Raw genomic sequence first — 22,055 nt, 5'->3', positions numbered from 1 at the left:
CACCTGGGGTTCTTTAACGTGCACTGACATCGCACAGCACACGGGCCTCTAGAATTTCTCCTCCACAGAAATGCTAGCCGCCGCGGCAAATATATATATATATATATATATATATATATATATATATATATATATATATATATATATATATATATATACACGCACACACGACGTTTCAGCTGAAAGGCGATGGTCAGCTTTTTTCAAGTACAGTGTAGTTTTATTTTCATTTTTTTTATTTATGCCGATGTTTAATAACCAGCTGCTAAGAAAGCATATTTGCTATCTCTATATATATGCACGTATATGAGGTAGAGAACTCACAAATCATAGCGGTGGCAAAGGTCATACAACTGACCAATCCTGTTCGGTGAATAAAGCAAAATGGTAGTAATAGGTATGGCCCTTTCGTGCCATATGTATATATATATGGTGATTTTAATTTTTTTATGCCCGACCTCTGGTACACTTTTAATAATCTTTGAAACGCAGAGGTTACAGCAATGGCAATATACAAAGGCAAAAACCTTATTCAATAATAAAGACTGAAATATATCGCATGTTCACGAACGCAAGCTTCGAACAGATTACATTCTTCACTGAGAAAAAAAATTTAAGTACAATTGAAGATTTCGTTAATTGAACTCGGAGTTGTTTCTCATTGCTTTACGATCTACCGAAACGTGATATTCGTGTTTAAAATAATAGTAACAATTTGCGTGCACAAGTCGAAATAGCGACTGTGGGGCACGCAGTAGCTAAGAGGCCTGATAGATTTTGACCGCCTGGGATTCTTTAGCGTGCTCCAAGGCAAATCTCAGTTCTGGCATTTCGTCTAGATTTTTTTAGGTTAGGAAATCGAAACTATAGTTTAATTAAGTAACACTCGTTTAGAGCAAACAGCGTGAAAAGTTTTGCAGACGTGACCTCAATGCACAGTACATCTGTGGAGCTGTGTATAGAATCACTGACGTGGAAACCGCATACACGTAAACAGACTCCGGATGTTCGCAATGTGACGCAAAAAAAAAAGTGAAGGGTTTTAACCCCACCTCGAACGCAATATTTTAAACCACCGGTAAAATATTTTCGGTTACAGTTGGTAATCGGGAGCAACGAACCATGTAAGTGAATGGACAAATAAAACCATTGCTCTCGTGGTTTTATTTCTTCCATCTGTATGTGATATAAGATATATTCGGCTCTTTGTGCGCGACGTTCGAGAGTACACGACTGTAGCTGTTTCCGTCGTTTAGCGCGTATATTTAAGGATATAGCGCACAGCGAACCGTTTCATAGCTGCTCGTTGTGCACACGTCATTGCCATACTTGCGCACTGTCTTGGCTTATTTATGAGTTTTCACTCTGCCTGTCGGCAGACGCGCAAGGCCGGACCTGTATACTGTTCGCGCTGGCGATGAATACTTCCGTCGCAGGTATCATAAACGATGGTCACACTGTGTATTCAACATGAAGTCAGCGAGAAAAAGAGCGCAAGCAGGCGTGTACGATCGGAGCTGCCCGGCTCTCCGAAATCGACGTAATTTTTTTCTGTAATGCTTTTTTTTTTGTTTTTAGGTATACGCCGCCTAGCGCTCCCACCCCCCCCCCCCCCCCCCACTCCCTTTTTTTCCCCTTTTTTATGTGTAGCATTAGAACCCCCATTTTGGAAAGAAAATGGTCTGTCGGCGGCGTTCTCTGAAGCTTCCGAGAATCACCTGCCGCGATGCAAGTGTCAGAGGAAGAGAGCGAAACCTCTCTTTCCATTTGAAGGGAAAAGGAGGGAGAGGCTGCATGGTTGTGACGCAAGCACAGGAGTGCGCTACATGAGGATGGTTGCCATTGGAGCAACCCGGCAGGTGGATACCGTGGAAGGTAGAGGGTGAGGAGGAAAGTCAGCTCAGAAAAGGAGCGGAGATATCAGAGCGGCATGCGCGTGCTGGATGCCACTCTTCCACTGAAGTGTTTGTGTGCGAGCTACCTTCAGAACCGAGTGTCGTTGGATACTGGAGATAATACATCGAATAGAAGGCTAAGTGTGCAAGGGAGTCAAGTGTGACGAAGTACAAAAAAGACAAAGTGTACACTAAAGGCGGATGTAAAGAAATGTGCGTAATGTGTCGTGTCGTACAAAGGGGAATGATGGGAATAAGGGGAATGCCGGATCGGCCATCGATCGCTTGTCAATTTTTTTTGTTTTGCGAAATTTACGTTGGGCCCCTCCCGAGGAAAAAAACAGAACAAATCCTGGCTACTTTTCTATGTAGTTTGGGTTCCCTGCACTGGGATGAAAAGAATAGAAGAAAGAAAGGTAGGAAGGAGACACATTTAGAAGTTATAAGTCAGAAAGAACTATAATGGCTACGACTGCTATACCTCCTGGAAACTTTCTTCGTCGCCACAACAATTGGTCCCTAAAAGAACAACCGTTGCTCCTTTAGAGAAGAACTGCAAAGGAACATAGTGCACTCTAAACACGAATACGCCTATAGGGAGCAAGAAGAGAGTGCACTTCAAAAGAGAGTGCCCTAGAGGAGAGTTTACCCCCTTTTTACTCCTGTCTGTTTAGAGCGTAACTTGTCGAGGGCACTACCGCGGCATGAAGCAACAGTGCTGTGTCTCCTATAGCTCGGTGTTGTTTTTTTACAAATCGGCGCTCATTACTCATTGGAATGGCCGACAGCCCTGCCTGTGACACATGTGGATGACAATCGAACATCTACTGTGTGAGTGCCCTGCGTGAGTGCCCTGTGTGAGACATACGCTGTGCTGCGCTCGAGACCACCTCGATCCTCGCCCTCTGACAGGGGTATACGTCCCCAGACTGCGGTCACAGCAATCTACGGTCCTTAAAGCCTACAGAGCACCGTTTCGTTACCTGAGGGCGACATGCTTGCGTGACATATTGTACCTGTTCTCTTTGCCTCTCTCCTCTTGCACTTCTGCATCCCCAGTGCAGGGTAACCAATCGGAACACCCTTCTGGTTAATCTTACTGACTTTTCTGTCCTTCTTTCTCTCTCTTTCATCGCATACAGAATGATGGAACAGGAGAAGGAAAGGCGGAGAGGTTAACCGGGTCGAGAAACCGGTTTGCTACCTTGCACTGGAGGAAATGCATCAGGGGTTATGAAGGTGAAGAAGGGAGGTAAGAGAAAAATGAAGGCGGTGAGCAATTCGCATAAAGTGCTTCTGTGAATAAAATACATTAGCTAAACTGACGCCGGCGTCGCACACAGGCCTTATACGTAACAGACGGCACCGAGCAAGAAATATCATGTAAGGGATGTGCGAACGTTATAACATCCGAATATCGACTCCAGTATTCTCCTATTCGATTCGCCTAACGAATTAAGTAGTGAATATTCAATAAATATCCCACACAAACAAATACAATCTCAGTTTTTGTAATAGCAGGCGCTCAGGTTTAGTCCTGCGCGGATATTTTAGGAAAGGGCAGTAACTGAGACAACTAATTTCTTGCTCAAAGTCCTGCTGCTGCATCATCGCGACATATGAGGTGAAACAACGGCACCTGAACGGCGCCTTGTGTTCACCTTAGACCATGCGCACAATAGCAGCCACTGTGCACCATATCTCATTGACGTAGACACGTTACGGCAAAACGCGGGACCATGAATCGGCCTGTCGTATACGCGTGTCCCGTGCGTACAGTCTTTTTCCTTCATAAGCCGGACAATACATTAGCGTATACACTAAAAGGCATACGCAGTAAGCCACACGTGGGCGTTCCTTGACTGCAAACCCTGCGCATGAGAGACCAACTTTCTCGAGGCATCAGCGTACATCCACGCACACGCATTCACAGGTACAGCACTGCCTTGAATGGTTGCGCCGCTGACTTCCTTTTGCAAATCCCCCGGAGGCTCAGCCGCGGCGATCGAGGGAGCGTGCGTGGGTCCGGGGAAGGAAGCGCGCGCATGTGAGCGCACTGTCACCGAGATTACGCACGGACAACTGGCTCTGACCTCGGTTACACCCGGCGCGGTCACTGGGCCCGCTCGTGCGCGCTGAATGCATGAATCGAGAGCTCGCCCGACCAGGAAAAACTCTGTCGGAGTCGTCGTGCTTAGAACGAGGCTCTCCGAAGACGCACCGCGAAATGAGTGTGCGTGTAAGGTCAAAGACACGTCGGGCTTTTGTCACTTTTGTCGTAGGGCGGACAACTCAGGACGATTACCAGCAGCGGAGGCTTGGTCAGCCACGATGCGCGCATGACGGGCGCTGTATGTGTTCACTGTGCACTTTTACTGCGAAATAACTCCTTCGCAGAGTCAAACCCAACCAAGAATCTTGTGGTTTGTGTGACTCTGAGGGCGCAGAAATAAAATAATTATTTGCCCCGACTGGGTTTCGAGCCCGCGGGGGCGCGAACAGAACAGCTTCGCTAGCCTGCACGAGAGCAGTATGCTATCGCCGCAACCAATCACGCGTCCTATTAAACTACAGTACACTCTCGCGCTGTGCATTGCGCGTCGTCGTGTTCATCAAATTCTATCTGCGCCGCGATCAGGTCAGCTCAGCTTAGCTTCAATTAGAGCTTAACCTGAGTCTATATCATCGCCAGACGTGCCAACGACACAGCAACGCAAAACCTGAACCCAACAGGGCTAAACACATGCTTTCGTAAGTCTATTCTGTTTCACTGCGTTTATTAAAACCCTACCCCTTTTTTGCCTCGCTCGTCCATATGTACAGACGAGAGCGAAAATTATACACGTTGTCAGAAACCGGGTTAGTAACTCTATATAGTCACAGATCCGCACACGCACATTTCTCAGAACTGGTGAGGTTTCACCACCGGGCAGTTGAACAGAGCGAGGTATATCTATATAATTATGAAAAAGGTACTAAACGCGGACGCTGTGTTGACGGGTACCATGCAATGCAAGCCCTATGAAACGAACCCACATAAAGCTGCCACATTCAGCGTCGCATAGTGTATTAGTATCATACCTTCATACTCTAGCGTGCTTACTACACAGTCAGGCTGTCGTGCACACAACAGACCACACATTGTTTTCGTTGCTCGCTTATTTGCTCGATGTCCGGGTTCCTTACGTCATTTCGTTTCACGATGTTCAGTTTCCAGCGTGGATAGATATGCTTACAAAAGCATGGGGATGCGGAGAAGGCGTACTGTATTCCAAACTGTACCGAGCTTATAATCTCTTTATGTGGTCTATACAGCTTTCAACAGGTCACGCATCAGCAGCGATGGGAGGCAGATATATACACAGGCCGGTCTAATGAAGAGCTAATCAGCTGATGATTCCAAGTTTCCAAGCTTATCTCCATCGGTTGTGGGTGTGCCATTGCATCGCTGATACTGCGCAAAACCTTATAACCCTTTCTTAACTCTCATTTGGCCACTTCAGATATTAAAAAAAGGATTAAAATAAGAGCTCTTATTCCATCAGTACGGCCGTGGGTTTCCTTCTCTCTCTGTTTCCTGGGCCAGTAAAGGCGTTTACAATAACAACAGCATTAGGAAAGATAGTTCTGTTCAGTACTAAGAAACTGGACGAAACTAAATATAACATTTCAGACTTATGCGCGCCTCGCATACGGACATGAGTAGAAAAAAAAAAAAAAGCCAAAGCATAATCTGCAACCCTGCAACCGCGCCTCTCCCTGCCCGTCGCCCGGGGGCGCTCGGTGCGTTCCAGGCGCCTACATACATGCTGGGCGTCACGTAGTGGGGTGCGGCGTGTTATATACACAGTGTTATATAGCATCCGCACCACAGGAGTCCCTGCTGCACTTCGCGCATGCGTGCGAGCGGACGCGCGTGCCGGCTGGGCTAATTACTCTGTTTATCTTTGTTTTCCAGAGCTACAAACGTTATATGCACTTACACGAGCAGTGCGCGTGGCCAGCTGAATTTGTTTAGAGCGCGTGTCCGCCACGTGGTTAGTGTGTGCGCGAGTGTAACCGATCTCTTGCATTATGCGTTACACGCTAATGTACCGTGTAACTGGCCTGTAACCATGCGGTCCAGGGCGGTATATACTATGCGCTGCCTCAGGAAACAAGTGTGCGCCTACCTCGACGGTTGTTTATAGGGTATATGCGCGTTCAGCTGAACGACAGGGAGGGACGTTCTGCTGATACAGAAGCTGCTGTTTTCACGTTTACACATTTAACCCGCTGCGCTAAGCAAAAACAGCACCGCCCGTAGAAAAAAATCTTAATTCCAAATAGTCGCGCACACTGAACAAATTGCGAATTTTTGAAAGGGAAAGTTTTCATAAGCGCAATTTTTTTCATATATTGAAAGATTTCACTATAACAATCAATATACCCGCGGCTGTCTTTTTTGCTCTCCTCAAAAGCGTTCCCCATTTTTTTTTTTTTTTATGGCAGTCAACTGCTCGATGCCAGCGAAGGAAACGCTATAAAATAAATATTTTGCTACATATCGTAGGAATGGACCTTTACCTTGAATATTTCTATGCCAGTAAATTACAGTTCCCCAGTATTCAAAATGTTTGTCCAAGAATGTCCGACATGCTGCAGTGCTTGTCACTGGCTGTTCCTGCGATCAAAGGCGTAGAGGATAAATCCAATCATTGCTGTCGATCTTATACGCGAACGAACGAACGAATTTGTTTCAATACGAGACGTGTTTGACCGGATTCTGGCTACAGGCATGCTGGCTTGAGAACTTTTGCGACAAATGGTGCTTATTTGTCCTAAGGCCGGTTTGCCGTACGAAAATAGGAGCGTCGCGCAAGCTGCAGCCAATGGGAGGAGGGCGTCGCGCCAGCTGCAGCTAAAGGGAGAGGGGGTGCGAAGATGAATAGCCACAAGCGTGGTTGCGTGCACATACAGATGCCAGAAAGAAGACGCGAAGAATTAACACATGTTTTCGCACGTCTACTCGGTTTCACTACTTTAAAACCATACAACTTTTATGCCTTCCAATAAATCAACAGACCGGCTAGTGAAGTCACGATTTTACGAATCTTGATGCTGTGCATGTGAGCTCTTTATTTTTCCATTTAGAAGTCAAAGCTGGCAGAGTTGAACAATATCTTCGCCTCCAATTCGAACATTAGGTTTCTTGCAGCATTAAATTAAAATTACTCGTAATCCTCTCTAGGCAGCACCCATGCAAACTTGCACAGCGACCCCATCGCCCTAACTGTCTTTCTTCATACGCCGTCCTGGAACACTGCCACTTGTCTTGTCCTGTCGCTCTCGCCTTCTCCCACAATCCAAACCCTCTCCCCCTACCTGTTCCACCTGGTCGGCGGACCCCAACGAGAACCTACAGCAAGCTGTGGTCCAGCTTGCATGCATCGATAGCATCTTTGAAAAACGAAGCGCGGAAAACGAGACACAGAAAAGGTGAAGACAGGACACGAGCGCTTCTCACAACTCCTACGCGCTACGTTTTTCTAAGATGCAATTGCTCCGACTAGCCCAGTTTAGCTTACATGTTGCATCGATATCCCGGCGTCTAAATTAGACTGCCGATAAAAATGTTCTCTTCCTTCTCAGTTACTCAGCTTGCTATGTCAATCCCTTCATCGAAACGCGGCCGCCGGAGGACCCGGGTTCAATCGTGGCCGAGGCGGCCGCTTTTTTGATGGAGGCGACACACGATAGGTGCCAGTGTGTCTTGCTACGTCACTGCACTTTAAAGATCCTCACGTAGTCGAAATTATTTCGAGTCGAGTCTCTATATGGCACCTCTTCTTTAGCTCCCTTTTTATTTCCTTCCCTCACAACGCTGTTGAGGAGCCCACCGAGATGTTAGACAGTTACTTCTTCCTTTCGCTCCTCAAAAAAAAAAAAAATCCTTCGTTGATTTTAATCAGTGCCCCCATTCTCGCTAATCTTAGCTGTTCCACCTGTTTCCTCCTCTTCCTTTCTGATTGTGCCAGTGCTTTCCACGGAGTACACCAATTGATGTCCATCTCAAACACCATTATTCCGACGTTTTCTATCATTCTAAATATTCGTAAATACAGATACGTACATCTCAGGGTCTGGAGAATCTATTTTCAAGCAATTATTAGTTCCACTAACCGCACAATAGCTGGACGTGCGTTCGTCCCTCTCGGTTTTCCGCTCCGGCGTATAGATGGCGCCACCAGCTGCAGTGCGCGAAAAATTCAGGGCTCAGGTAGGGCCGTTAAAACTGCAGCAGAGGCTACCTAGAGACTCCCACCGTTTGTGGCTGGCTGATATGCGCCAGCGATATCGAAAGACAAAAAGAAAGGGCATAACAATAAAATTTGCAACTCGGGGTTCCTGTGTTTGCTTGCTCAATTCATTCGGGCGCACCTCAACACAGAATTTCGCAAGGACGGCTTTCCGCTCAGTGATAAACGTTCTTCACATTCATCCTTAGGTCAGCCTGATGCCAGCTTTGTTATCCCTGAGGCACAAAACACTCAATCTCTTCATTGTTGTTTCCGTAAATCAGCGCTGCAGGTTTCCTCGCATGAAACTGTCGTCGAAGGATCTAAGTCGACGCCCTTAACGTGGCTGAAAGAAGTACAGAATATTTCCGAATTTTCGCAAACGACTACCAGTGAGAGTAAAACTGGCTTCTCGCTGTCACACGAACTGTCTTTGGGAAGCGGCCGCTACTTTCTCGCGTTAGTCAAACATCGCTAAAAGTCGCCCACAGAAATTTCGTACGGCGTCTTATGTTTGGTCATTTAAAGCCAACACTGCTTTTCATCTAATGGACTCAGTTCGGCACGTTGATGGCTCACAGGCATCACCCATCACGTTTTGGCCACCTCGTGAAATCGAGTGTTTGGAATGATTTCGACATTTAGGCCTGAGTTAAAGGAGCATAAAAACCTAACTTTTGGGTGCGTGTTTTCATCTTTGTAATGAGGCATAAGGCATTATTGTACACGGATTGCCGAGAGGTGTTCTCCTACGACCGCTAAATAATTTATAATCTAATATCTCTCTCGTGCTGTTTCGGTGTTAACAGCCGAACGATGACTGTGGCGTCAGAGAGGATATACCTCACGTGAGGCATGAAAAAATGCAATATAATCGGGCTGGCTTCAGCGCTGTAGTGAATTAAAATTATGAAGCAGTGATAATAAAGCAGTTTTTCCATGCCTCAAGTGACCTAAAACCTCTTTTTGACGTCACAGCCATCGTTTGGCTGTTGAAACCGAAATCGAAACAGCACAACAAAGAAATTCGATTGTAAATTATGTAGCGGCCGTAGGCGAATAGCGCATGGTGATTCAGGCATAGTAGCGTCTTCCGTATCACTGTAGAGAAGAAAACATACCACCAAAATTAGGTGTCTATGCTCTTTTAATATCGCCAAAAACAAAATCATGTTGAGCATGTTATGTATGCTGCATGGAAAGCAATCTGCGAATTTTTCTATAACATTTTTATAACTTTTCAACTATATCACAGAGAGAGCCTATAATGAATAGTGTGTGTACGTTCGTAGTTTTGTACAGAGCAAGGTCAATATTTTGAAATGATTATTTTGTCTCTTTACTTTTTGTCCCTTTTTCAAGTTCCTTTTTTCCCTTTATTCGCTAGTGACGTCAGAGATGATTTCTGTCAGTCATCGCATTTGGGCAAGCAACAAATAAAAATGAATGAAGGAAAAAACCGCCACAAAATACGGACCCATGTGAAAGTTACAGCCTGCACAATCAAATGATCGCCAAGAATCCCCTGACTCCCTCGCATCAGTCTCGTTGTACAGGGCCAAAAGCTGTAGCTTTGGTGCAACCGCTGTTGAGGATCTACACTTTGATACCGTGAGCATGCACATACGTGAACCAAACATAGTTCGTGAGGCACGTTAAATATATCTTTATTTTCAGACGCAGGAGACGTCTCACGTTTCCTGCTTCAAGTGTAGCTCCCTTCAACAGAAGTGACTGGTTAAAGCATTACCCGTGCTTTTCAGGACTAACGACGGTCAGATTTGCATTTTCCGCAAATATTGACTTGAACAGATAAACGATATAGGACGTTTTATTTTATTTAATACCTACATTTTTATACCAAACTATTCAATAGCTATACAGAGCATCGAGTTCGAGTTTGGGAGACTTTCTCATGGGGATATTTTGTTCACGAATAATCTGAATATTATTTGATAATTTACAAAACATTCTCTAATTTATTTTTAAATCGATGCTTATTGAATTAATGATGTGGCTTCTATGTCACGTTCGAAATGAGAGAATGTGAACGCGTGTCACCATTATTGGGCTATAAACCACATGGATTCCAACACATTAAAAACATAACGGCGGGCGAGGAACTGTGTTGCAACCGTGAACATGACCCGCAAGCAGTTCCTCACAGTAGTCGCCATTTTCTTTCCCTTAGGGACTCCAAGACTCGACTTTCAAAGCCCCTTTTATTTCAGCGACAGCTCTATACTGAACTTTATGTCGTAACTGAAAACTATCGCGATAACTTGCTAACCAATGAAAATGTCATACAGCCCAAGGAGGAGTACAGCCTTGGTCAAAAGTCTTCAAGCCACAATGCCTGCTTTTGAGCCATACAGTCGAGAACTTACGGCGCCTGTAATGACGAAGAGGTCTCGAAAGGGGAGGACCCTTGCCTTATAGAGATATAGAGATTGGAGGGCACGTGCCAGAAGTGGTCCCCTATACATGACTGTAAATCAAGCCACCTGGCCTGAATACATTCGACCAAGGCTGTACGCACTAAGACTTCGTGGTGTCCGTGATGAGGATGCTCATGTGAGCGCAAGGGAGGTCACGTGGTCCCGTGGATTCTCACGGATCTATATAGGAGGCAGGTAGGCGCATATGACGCGTCAGAAGAGGGACAACTGCCAGGATATGTCACCTGCCCATCGAATTTGCGGCTACAGCGTATACGGCAACGAGCCTCATTCTGCCCCTAACTGGAGCCAATTAGGCTCGTGTTAAAAGCGTCCTGGCACTACTATGCAGCTGTCTGCGCGACACACGGGAGCTTGTTTTGTTTGCGGCGAGTTGACGAGAGACCCCTGTTCTTTGCCAGTTCAGTGATAATGGTAACTGTACCATGTCACCGCTCTGCAACCCCACAAACCACCTCATTAGAATGCTCTCTCCAAGGATCGCATGGGGCAGCCAAGATCCCATAGCTTTGAAGGCATTTTCTAGAGCGCTCATGCAATTCTACACGTTACTCTTTGGTAACTAACCTCCCCTTTCGGCCAGGTCGCGGACACACGAGCTTTCGATTTCCGCGCACTGTATACGACGCCGAAGTATCATATCCCGGAAAGATTCCCACGTACAGCTAAATCGATGCTAGGGAAAAGCAACAAAAATAAAAAAAATCCCGGTCAGTATTTTGGCTCCAGTACAGTTCTACACGTAGTGGCAGTGCAGTGAGGTCCGGCGGCTCAACTGGCATGGTGGCCCTCCGGTCCGCTTCACCGAAGCGGCAAAGCACTGCACTTCTCACCGCTGTACAGGTGTGTGCGTGCCACTGAGACCACCACCACCGCGGCGAGCAACAGCCACACTCTCTAGAAGCACAACTAGAAATATAACAATGACAACAAATAAATAAAAAAGTGAGAGCAGCTCGGCATGGAGAGAAGCGAAGCAGCAGCGACGACGCAGCGACTGCGACGGCGGCCGAGCGGCACACACGGCTAGCCGGCCGCTCTCGGGATTTACAACAGCGCGCACCGTTGTGTGTGGCGCACGCGCCGGTCGCTCCCCTGCCTCCCTTCCACGCGAGGGGCGAAAGAGACAAGGGGCGCTCGTAAAAACGGCAGGCCGCGCCGCGTGCGAGCGTGCATCCGTTTCTTTCGCTGCAGCAGCGACGGCAGCAGCAACGCTGCTGTTGTTGCTTCTTATGTGCGCCTGCGGCAGCGAGCGCTGAGTTGCTGGTCGCCGCGAGACCGCAACGGAGCACCGACCTCTTCTTCTTCTTCCCTGCTTCTTCTTCGCCCCCTCCTCCGTGTTTGCCTTGCGGGTGCTTTTGTGAGGCCGGGAGACGAGACGAGTCCGAAAGCTCTCTCTCTCTCTCTTCCTCTTTTCGACTGTTTTCTTTGGCTTACTTTTTCTTTTTTTTCGGGGCTGCTTTCACCACCTTCCGCAACGGAAAAGTGCTGCTGTTGCACTTCGCGAGCTGGGAAGAGGGCAGCAGCTTTCGCATGTCCGCGAGCGCTTCTCGTTAATTCGGGCTCACCTAATACGAACTGCCGGTTTATTCGAACTGGTGTTTCGGTTCCGTCAAGGCCGAGTGCATCGAAAACGTTGCGCTTAATTCGAAGCTCTGCGCATATTTCGAAGAACTTTTCGGTCCACTCGGAATCCGAGTTATCGATAATCGACCTATATGGGATTTAGCAGACTTATGTAGACGTAAATTCAAGCTATACTGCCAAATACAGCTTCAGAAACGTTGAATGCAATAACACCGTTAATCGCTGACCATATTACTTAATCACGGATTGGTTAGTAAGAATGGCGTATTCAGCCATCATTTTGATCACCGTTAACCGAGTCTTGGAGCTGCCTGTAGCCCCACTGGTCGACAGTTCACGAGTAGTCACTCTGGATGCACCAAGGAACCATAGAATTTATGAAGTGCGTCATTTACTTGCTTTCAAGTTTTCCACTTCACAATGAAATCATGAAAGTTATATTGTTCTTAGCTAGGATAAGACATGGCCTTTGGTCCACTGCGCATATTTAAAGGCATGACTCACGGATATTGTGAAATAATAATAAAAAAAAAACTCAAAGGCGTTACATATAGAGGAATAAAGGGTGCACAGATACATGCACAGCATACGCGGCACTTTTTCGGAGTCACGTGCTCGGACACGCCTTGAAGGCTGCGCAAACTTAGAGGACAAACAAACTCATAACATCCTTGCGCTGCAGATGTAAGTAGCGGGAGTAAAAAAAAAAAGCATAATGTGTTCTTTGCTCTCCAAATCCATGCAGCTTATGAAGCGCACTCCGAAGATGAACTAACTGACAGAAAACTATACAAAAAAAAGTAAACAAGGGAGGAGGGAGCCTCACGGTGCTCAGCCATCGTTTCGACAAGAGGACTTTTCTCAGTCTGTGCAAGACGGAGACAAGTTCTGTTTTCGAAACATTGGCTAAGCTTCCTGGGACTCCCCCTCCCTTGTCTACTTTCTGTTGTCAGGAAGCCCATCTTCTAGCCCTCTCTCTACCATGACAGAAACATAGAGCAATGATGATCATGAATTTTTAAGGCGCAAACGCATCTGTTGCCAAAGAGCTCCATGGCGCAAGGTTTTTTTTTTTTTTTTTATCTATAGCTTAAGGTGGGGTAAAATACCATTATTGAACCCTATAGAAGCCGAGCACCAGGACAGAGGAAAGCTTGCACCCATTGCATCACCGGTGGGTAACCGGCGGCACTGGGGATCGAACCCGCACCTCCAGCTTGCGAGGCGGATGCTCAAACCGCTAAACCAGCATTGCGGTCAGAAGAACTGTAGTTACTGGGTGAGTGAGTTCAGTAAGGTGCTGTGCTCGGCAGGTGTCGTTTCACAAGCTTGCCTCTCTCAATTCTGGCACTTCTAAACTAACTCCCCTTCTGCCTCTCCCGCTACAAACGGATACATCTCTGTGCCATAGCATAAATCTCTAGCGAATTAACAAACCGACACAGATCATGCGATTTGTGCACCGTATATGCATAAAAGTCGTTTCACTGAGCCGCTAATCGAAGAGAAATCTCTCGTTTTTGAATTTATTCACACTTCAAAGCGAGTGATTTCTTTCTGATAAACGGCTCGTGCATGCGAAATGCATTCACACTGCGGCCTGTTTACTGAAACTTCATTGCATGTAATATATATATATATATATATATATATATATATACCACGAACGATGATCGAAATCAATCAGAAGTTCTCCACCCACACAAGGTGTCTCAAATTCTCACATACCTCAAAGTGTAGGCGCATTAAGGTCTACAGAGATTCTTTTTCCGCACTTTGTGCGTTTGTGTGCCCGCCGCGGTGGCTCGGTGGTTATAACGTTCGGTTACTGAGCCCGTAGTACCCGGGTTCGAATCCGGCCGCAGCGCCCGCGTTTCGATAGAGGTGAAACGCAAAATGGCGCCGGTGAGCTGGGCGGTGTCGTGCACGTTAAAGATTCCCAGAGGATTGAAATTATTACGGAGCCCTTCACTACACGTACCTGTTTTCATTTCTTCTTTCACTCCCACCCTCCTCCCTTTCCTTACGGCGCTGTTCAGGTGTCCACCGAGAAGTGAGACAGTCACTAGGCCATCTTCTTTCCTCAAAAACAATTGTGTGTTTATGTTTATAATCCCTGTATGGCGTCTGGGAACCAGTCAGGTGTGAGACATGCCTTTTCTTTTTCTTTTTTCCGGGAACCCATACCCAACAGTTCTGGACAAAAGCATTTTTTAGCGGAAAACCCTTTATGAACGCAATTTTTTTCACATAATGTAAGATTTTACTATAACAATCAATATATCGGCAGATCCCCCGACAGCAGCCTTGTATTTTGTTTTCTTTTAACGTTTTTGCTGTCGTCAAAAGCGTTCCCCATTGGTTTTCTATGGCAGTCCTAACTGATCGATGCGATAAATAGAAACACTTTAAAAGAAGTTTTATGCGAAGCATATTAACGTAGGTTTCGGACCTTCGCGCGACACCCGGCGGTGGCCACCATTGACCCTGAAGTGGGGTCACGTGACATGACGTCACGTGATTACGTCACACCGGCTGCAGATGGGGCCTCATATCGCGCCGTCGGTCACCTCCGGGCGGTGGCCACCATTGACCTTGAAGTGAGATCACATGATGTGACGTCACGTGACCACGTCTCCGTTACTTAGCCCCATCCACACTGAGGCAGCTGCTTAACATGCTTCGCATCCACTGGGCTTAATCTTGATAAGCCTCCAACTTTTTGGCTACATATCAGGAGAATGGGCAATTACCTTCAATATTTCCATATCAGTGTCCTGCAATCTCCAGATTTTCAAATTCTTTTTCCGAGAATGTTGTGCACGTTTAGTTTCTTTCTTGCGCAGGTGTACTAGGAACAAATAAACTTAAAAACTCAGGAAATAAATGTAGGTAGCACACACAGGAATCAGCAAAGCGCTTTGTATTCCATAGTGCGGGAGTTCCGCATACCATATAGATACGGGGCGAAAGTGATATCATCGAACTTTCCTTAACAGACCTGAGCTAATGGCGTGTCCAATGAAGATAATACTCCAGTGACCTGCAGCTGGCATTCACGTATATGCCAACGGCAACGAATGCAGTGTGTAGTTAAAGAGTGCTCTCAACCGATAAGACAAAGTTGTGTTCGCAGAACGAGGAAAGATGCCTTTAGACTCGTGTTTCTTTCTTTCTGCAACCATGCTTTCGAAAATCGCCACATGTACGCATTTCAGTTCTTGACCGGAACGTCCGTGCCGTCTACAGCTGCCGTATCCCATTTCAACTTTTAGCAGGCATGTTGAATGAAAGCTGTTCTCCAAATTTTGCTGCAAGTGTATAGAAAGATTTCAGCCCTAATTTTCATAGTTTGCCTTAATGATTGTTGCAGCTTTGAAGGTCAACATTTGCCTACGTGGTCAGTCTTCCGATATAAATGCAGTCCCGCGTACGTCAGACTATATAGCTGATCATCCCTGTATACCGTAATATACCTCCCACAAGTGGCGGCGGAAAGTTGTCAATAAGTGCTGTTTTTCTAAAATAATCTTAGCGTCATGTATGTGCAATCTATAGCAGGTAAAAGCCAGGAGATTCAAATACAAAATTCGCTTAGTTCACGAGCAATAAAGAAAAATATCTGTGGTAGTGCTTGCCGTAGATGCTTGAAATCATGCCTAGGAATTCTGGGCAAGTGCATTTCTTCAATGGACAGTTTTATTATTTATTTATTTTATTTATTCATACTATTAACCCTCTATATGAGGGTCATTACAGGGAGGAAAACATATACAAACACAAACACAAGTGCAATTCTCTTTGCTAAAGTGCACTCAATAACACAGAACTACAGATTTGCACAGCAATCCTCCAGGAACGTGTTCACACCTATCTCAAAATTTTCTACATCTGTTTAGTCCACTACGTCGCTTGGTAGTTGATTCCAAATTTCTACTGCATCGGAAAAAAAAGGAGTAGCGATAGACATCAGTACGTGTAATAATAGGTTGTAATACCTTACTGTGATTTTTTCGTGGGCAACGCTTCAGGGGAGTGTAACATAGTGTTGTTTATTAACTTTTACTTTATCATTCATTTTCAGAAAAAAAAGTTTCAATTTCTGCTTTATTCTTCTTATTTCTAGTGACTCCAACTGACACTGTTTCACCATTCCTGTGACTGAATCAGTGCGGCGGTATTTAGACCATATAAAACGTGCTGACATCCTTTGCAATCTTTCTAGTTTTCGTTTTAAACCCTTTTGGTGTGGAGTTGTTTACGAACGCATTTTGTATTTCGCATATCGTAAGATTGCACAACAATCATTACATCCGCAGGTCCCTCCATGGGACGCTATCCTGTTTATTGTCAAAAGCACATGCCACTGGTTTTATACAGTCTCAACTGTTCAGAGGGAGCGCGGAATAAATTTTAAAAGCAATATTTTGCTACAATCGGAAGGTTCCGCCATTCACATCACTGTTCGTAACAGCATCTTATTGTACAGTTGTCGCAGAATTCAAAAGCGATGCCCAAGGAAGCAGGACCTGAGGCTTCGTGCGTTGACCTTTTTTTTTAGAATTACAACGTTTCATCGCTATTAATCATTGTCACATAAACGTTTCTTAAATTACTTAGCGAAATGGTGTTAAAGTAACACTTAGGAAGTGTGCCTCATTACCAACTTCTAACGACAAAGACGTTACTCTAACTGAAAACGTGTTTTTTTTATTTAAAGCTAGAAACGATTTCCAAAAATGGAATACAGGTGTCGCTACCACCGGAAGATTTCGCAAGTAAATTGTGCGCCATTGAGCAAGTTTTTAATCGGCGGATCCCAAAGCCTGCACCGATGGGCACCATTCCTTTCATAACGATAACCACGGAGTCCTTTTCCGCGTGGTCGTCAAAATTTTCAATGAAGTGGAAGGGAAATTCTTAAATGCGACTTTCTCGCCATTTGATTTAGTGTATTGCTGCCGCACAAACATCAACGTACCGAGGGAGAGCTGGTGTCACTGAAACTTATGTAGTGACCCTATAGAGAAGAGCTACAAAATTTTATTTTTTACTTAGAGTAATAATGGATTTGATCTCAGGTAGTAAGGGGCTGTTTCTCTGATGTCTTCGTGTAATATGATTCATGACGAGTTGAAAAATGGCTTTCTTTTTCCGGTGGCAGTGAAACATTATTTCGTCGACCCGAAGAGACTCTCGATTAGACTATACATAGTGGGGAGGGGAGGGTCAGACCCCGTCATGTGGCCATGAACCCTTGGCGCTCGACGACCTAACTATAACCCCGTCTAACTACTCGGCGTTGTCTCTGCTGAACGGAGCTGACGCGACCTCCCACTGTTAGGGGTTCGAGAACTGCAAGTCCTCCAGCGGCTTGTCCCACGGGCATTCATATTACAGTATATGATCAAGGGTGGCTTAGTCGTGACCACACAGTTTTGCATTTGGAGGAGAAGTCTCCTGGGAAAATATCACAACGGATAACGCGAAAACGCACCAAGAATTCATTACGGCAGCCTGATGGAAAACGCAATAGATGTTTTTTTTTTTTCTAATTAACTACTGGACACTCGTCATGAGTATATGGTATCAAATACGCAATACGCATTTTCCGTGATAGGTAGATTAAGAAATTCAATGCGAACATTTTTTTTTTTTTTTGCAGCTGTCAGTGAACAGGTGTCCTTTACGTGGTTTTCGTTGGTAAAAGGGTAAGTCGGGTAAAAGGGTAAGGGTAAGTTGGTAAGTCGTTATTTTGCCTGAAACTTGACGAGGCACGTGACAACTATTCTATGCGCGCATTGCGAATTTAAAACACCGTTGTGCACCTCTCCTCATTGCATTAGCTTTGTTCGGTCCGTTCTACATTTGCAGCATAATTCCAAGTTACTCGTTTTTGTTGTGTCTGGCGCGATGGCTCACGAAAATTCTGGTTACTCTGGCCGTCAGAAAACGCGCCAAAAGACAAACAGTAAAAGCCATTTAAAAACCGACAGGACAGAGCGAAGGAAGGCCGCATAAAAAGTGGTCTACACGACGTCTAAACGGGCGAGGAGGTTGTCGCCGTCGCAACCTGCACTTGCCCGCCTGCACGTGTGGTCTGTCCTTCCAGTACGCGCACGCTCTTAAAACAGACTCCCCACTCACCCCACCTGTGTTGTCTCTAACCGCCACCCAAAAGGCTGGACCTTGATCCCGTCGGGGACCACCACCCGCGACCATCGGCGCTGATAAGAGGCCGATTTGGCGTCGCTGATAAGGACGTGAGGCTGCTTCCTTCCGTATACTGAATGCCCGCCGGCCAAAGATCCCACCCGCCGGAGTAGTCGCGCATTTATATTCTTCCTATTACGGCCCTTACATATAGCTCGATTCCTGACTGGCGCGCTGCTTTACTTTTAGGTTGTGTATGTGTTTTTTTTTTGTCTTCGTGGAACCGCAGGACGCTGCCTGATGTCTGTATTAGTTGAAAGCGTATTAGGTGCGTGCCAAGATGTTTGAATGCGAGAATAATGCGCAAGTTCGAGGACGAAGGTGGGACTTTTCCTTCAAAACGTCGCTATAAAGAAAAGCGTCCGTGATGAGAGGTATGGCGCGAAAACTTCAAAGGAATTGAAGGATGAAGTTTCGCGATTTAATGTCAATTAAGAGGGGAAAGGCGGAAATTTTTTTACTTTGTATGACAACTGATGCCAACTGAATCCGCCGGTAAAAAAAAAATCGATCGTACGATGCCCGTGATAGGTAGATTAAAAACTTCAACGCGGACTTTTTTTTTTTTTTTTTCAGCTGTTAGTGAAAAGGCGTCCGTTACGTGGTTTCTGTTGGTAAAGGGAATCAGTAAATTAAGTCGTTATTTTCTGTTCGAACAGAAATCGGGCATGAATTTTCCTGATCTTTCTGTAGTTACAAATAATGCCAGGCTGCTTTCCCGTAGATCGATGCAACTGCTGTTGTTAAAAAAAAAAATAACAGTTTAAGAAAAGAATACTGAGAGCCACGAGACAGAGCTTTAATATAATTGCATTCTTAGGATCGCCAATACACATATTGGCGAAGTCAGCTGAACATAATATACATTCCTGTTTTTCTAGTCTCTTTCGGTATACAAGTCGTGCACAGCTAAGGAGTTGCTGTAGAAGGTATTATAAGGCAAGATATACGTGCTGTCTGGTCATATCAAATGATATAGTGTGCAGTCTGGTCATATCAAATGAACATATGCATGTAGCTGCCTATAATTATTCTCCTGCAAAATGACTGACTGCCCGTTTCTTGCACATCATGTGCCTTTATTCCTTTCGAATTTTTTTCTGTCTGCCGTTATAGAGGCGCGTTCAGTCAAAATGAATATTCAGCGCGTTTGTGATTAGTCTTGGAGTGGCCTGTTCATCGACACACCGCAAAGCATGCATTTGAAAAGAAAGGGTGTGGGAAACAGCTACAGCCATCCACTTTATAGCATCTCCTTGTGCCTTTCTAGGCAGTGGAGCGAATATTTATTAGAACAGCTATAGAAGCTGAGAGAGGGAGCTAGGTTTCTGGTTCACAAGAAGAGCTTTTTCGCACAAGGAGGAGACATCTTTCCACGAAACCAAATGTTAGGACTCCCTGTAACACCTTCGCCTGTTGCTGTCTGATAACCTTCTCCCTGAACTGTACAGCCGTATACAGAAGAGGTAGCTGCAACCGACTGAGTTCAGCAGTTCCTTACAGCACTTTAGTTAGCCAACAGGAGTTCTAGACAAAAATGGCAAATGTGCGGGATTGTAAACGATATGCATACTTTGTTGTGGATGTAATCTGGCCCATGAGAAACGAAATCTACGGAATGGCATGCAGTTGCATGCTTAAAGCGTCCGCAGTGTGGTTCGCATATATACCTTTGTTTCGGCAATGAATGAACGCATGGCTCCAGATACACACAATACATGGTGTAACTCTATATATACGGTTATAGAAATTTGTCGTCCCTTAGCTTCAGTGGCCAAAATTTTCAACTTTGATTTAATCTTCGACAAGTCAGATGGCGTAGTGTTCAGCGTATATTGGTGCTGCAATCTGCGCTCGCCTTCACTCCTGCCGGTGACCAACTATAGTTTTTTAGGCATTGCATGCCATAGGACATCCCTCCTGCGCAGTCTTTTTAAAGAGACACATAACATATATTAGCATTGCAGTTCGTTGTGTATCTTATACTGTTGTCAGGTTATGTGCACTGAAGACCGCAAAGCTGTTTTGCGTTAGCTTCAACTCCACCCGTTAGATGAAGGTAGGGGGCCTGATACACTGCTTATTCTTGTATGGTGAACTGACTGTACCTAGTGCACTACCTGCATGGTTCACACGACCACACGGCTTCGGCCCTGTGGGCATGCGTGTACAGGGGTGGCAATACAAAAGTACGATGCAATTATCTCTTGTTTAGTTCTTTTTGAGGTATTTCTCTGTAACGTTAGAACTGTTAGAGAACAAGGCGCCGACACAGATGCCGTATTTAGTTGATTAGGTTATTTAACAAAAACAACGCGAGGGCAGTTGTAGGTACAGCCCCTTCGATTATACGTTTACTGTGAGTTGGGTGAATTCGGAATGTTTAGTACATGACGCTAACAGGTGTGAACAGTGATTGTCACGCTGGCAACGCCTGTCTGTTGGTGCAGGTGGACACTGCGAGCCAAGTCAGCTGTACTTGAGTACATGCAAATACAGCAGACCGTCGCCTCCACATGTAGTGTGTGAGGGTGGTACCGAATTATCACTTAAAACAAACATCACGTGAATGAAGTTTTGATATACCGACTCTTCAAAGTTCTGTACATGCACTTGTAGTTGCCGGGCTCAAATCTGTGCGTGCCGAGTTATGATGTTGCGAACAGTGGCAGTTCTATGGTTCCAGCCTGGTCAGTAAACGCGACTTCGAAGTGTATGCTTTCTTGAAGCGCTGACGCCGAAGAGAGCGCCAGGTTGAGAGTAGGACAAAAGTTATTTAGGAGCAAAAGTAAGAAACGCCAGGATTATACACCGGACGCGAACAAAGCTCTCGTGAACGGGACAGAGCGCACGCGCGCGTCGATGCGTGCAAAGAGCACGCGCTCGCACTCACCAAGCGGCGGCGTCGACAGCAACCCGAGCGAAGAGGGCAACCGCTGGGCACACGGGTTTCGTCGCCGGGTATTCCCCTTGCCGCGGTAGCCGGCGCATTCAACGAGTGGCAGCGGCGGCGGAGAACTCGGGGGTTCAGCACTGCTGTCCTTCGGGGCGCACTGCAGAAGCCTGTCTGCGGGGGCCCCCCACCACCGGTGGTGCACGGAGGGGGGGGGGGGGGGGATGGCACAAGGCACGGGGGGCGGAGGGGGTGCCCGAAGCCTCGGTTCGGCAACAGCGGGGCCGTTCGGGTGGCGGTGGTGTGCCGTGGCGGCCGCGTAAAGCGCCGGAGTGGTTGCTTCTGTATCGGGGGCAGGCTGGGAGGCCGGGCGGTGCAGGGTAGCGAGGGGGCACACACCGCCGCCGCGGCGTCGCTGCCGACGCGTTCACAAAAGGCCGGCCTGTTGGCTTTCGGGAGGCCACCGCCGGGAAGGGGGAGCCGCCGGCTTCTGCTGCTGTTGCTGCCGCTGCTTGGGGCGCTGTCCACCCCCCTCTTCCCCACTTCAAGTAAGCCTGCGCACGCCTAGAGAGGGTGGTGGGGGGTGCCAGGGGGGAGGCGAGGTAGCTAGCGCCGCTGGCGGGCCAGTGGCCGCGCTGGGAAGTAATTCGAGCGGGCCCTCCTCCAGGAGGCTCCCGTCGCGGCGCCCGATTGGCAGCCCCGGCTTCCGGTCGGCAGCCAATGGCTGCTC

General features: G+C 46.5%; 1 protein-coding gene across 1 annotated transcript in view; it reads right to left on the bottom strand.

Annotated features, from left to right (window-relative positions):
* LOC149358243 (uncharacterized) overlaps positions 1 to 21,789 on the bottom strand; it is a 161,843-nt gene extending 140,054 nt beyond the window's left edge. The window contains exon 1 of the mRNA XM_089570298.1: positions 21,326 to 21,789. The gene's annotated coding sequence lies outside the window, so the exon portion shown is untranslated. The remainder of the gene's footprint in view (positions 1 to 21,325) is intronic.
* Positions 21,790 to 22,055: the final 266 nt, after the last annotated feature.

This window comes from Amblyomma mixtum, chromosome 2 (assembly GCF_055824585.1).
Source record: "Amblyomma mixtum isolate Tamu chromosome 2, ASM5582458v1, whole genome shotgun sequence".
Classification (NCBI taxonomy): domain Eukaryota; kingdom Metazoa; phylum Arthropoda; class Arachnida; order Ixodida; family Ixodidae; genus Amblyomma; species Amblyomma mixtum.
The sequence above is the reverse complement of the archived record's forward strand: the minus strand, read 5'-3'. Positions and strand labels throughout refer to the sequence as shown.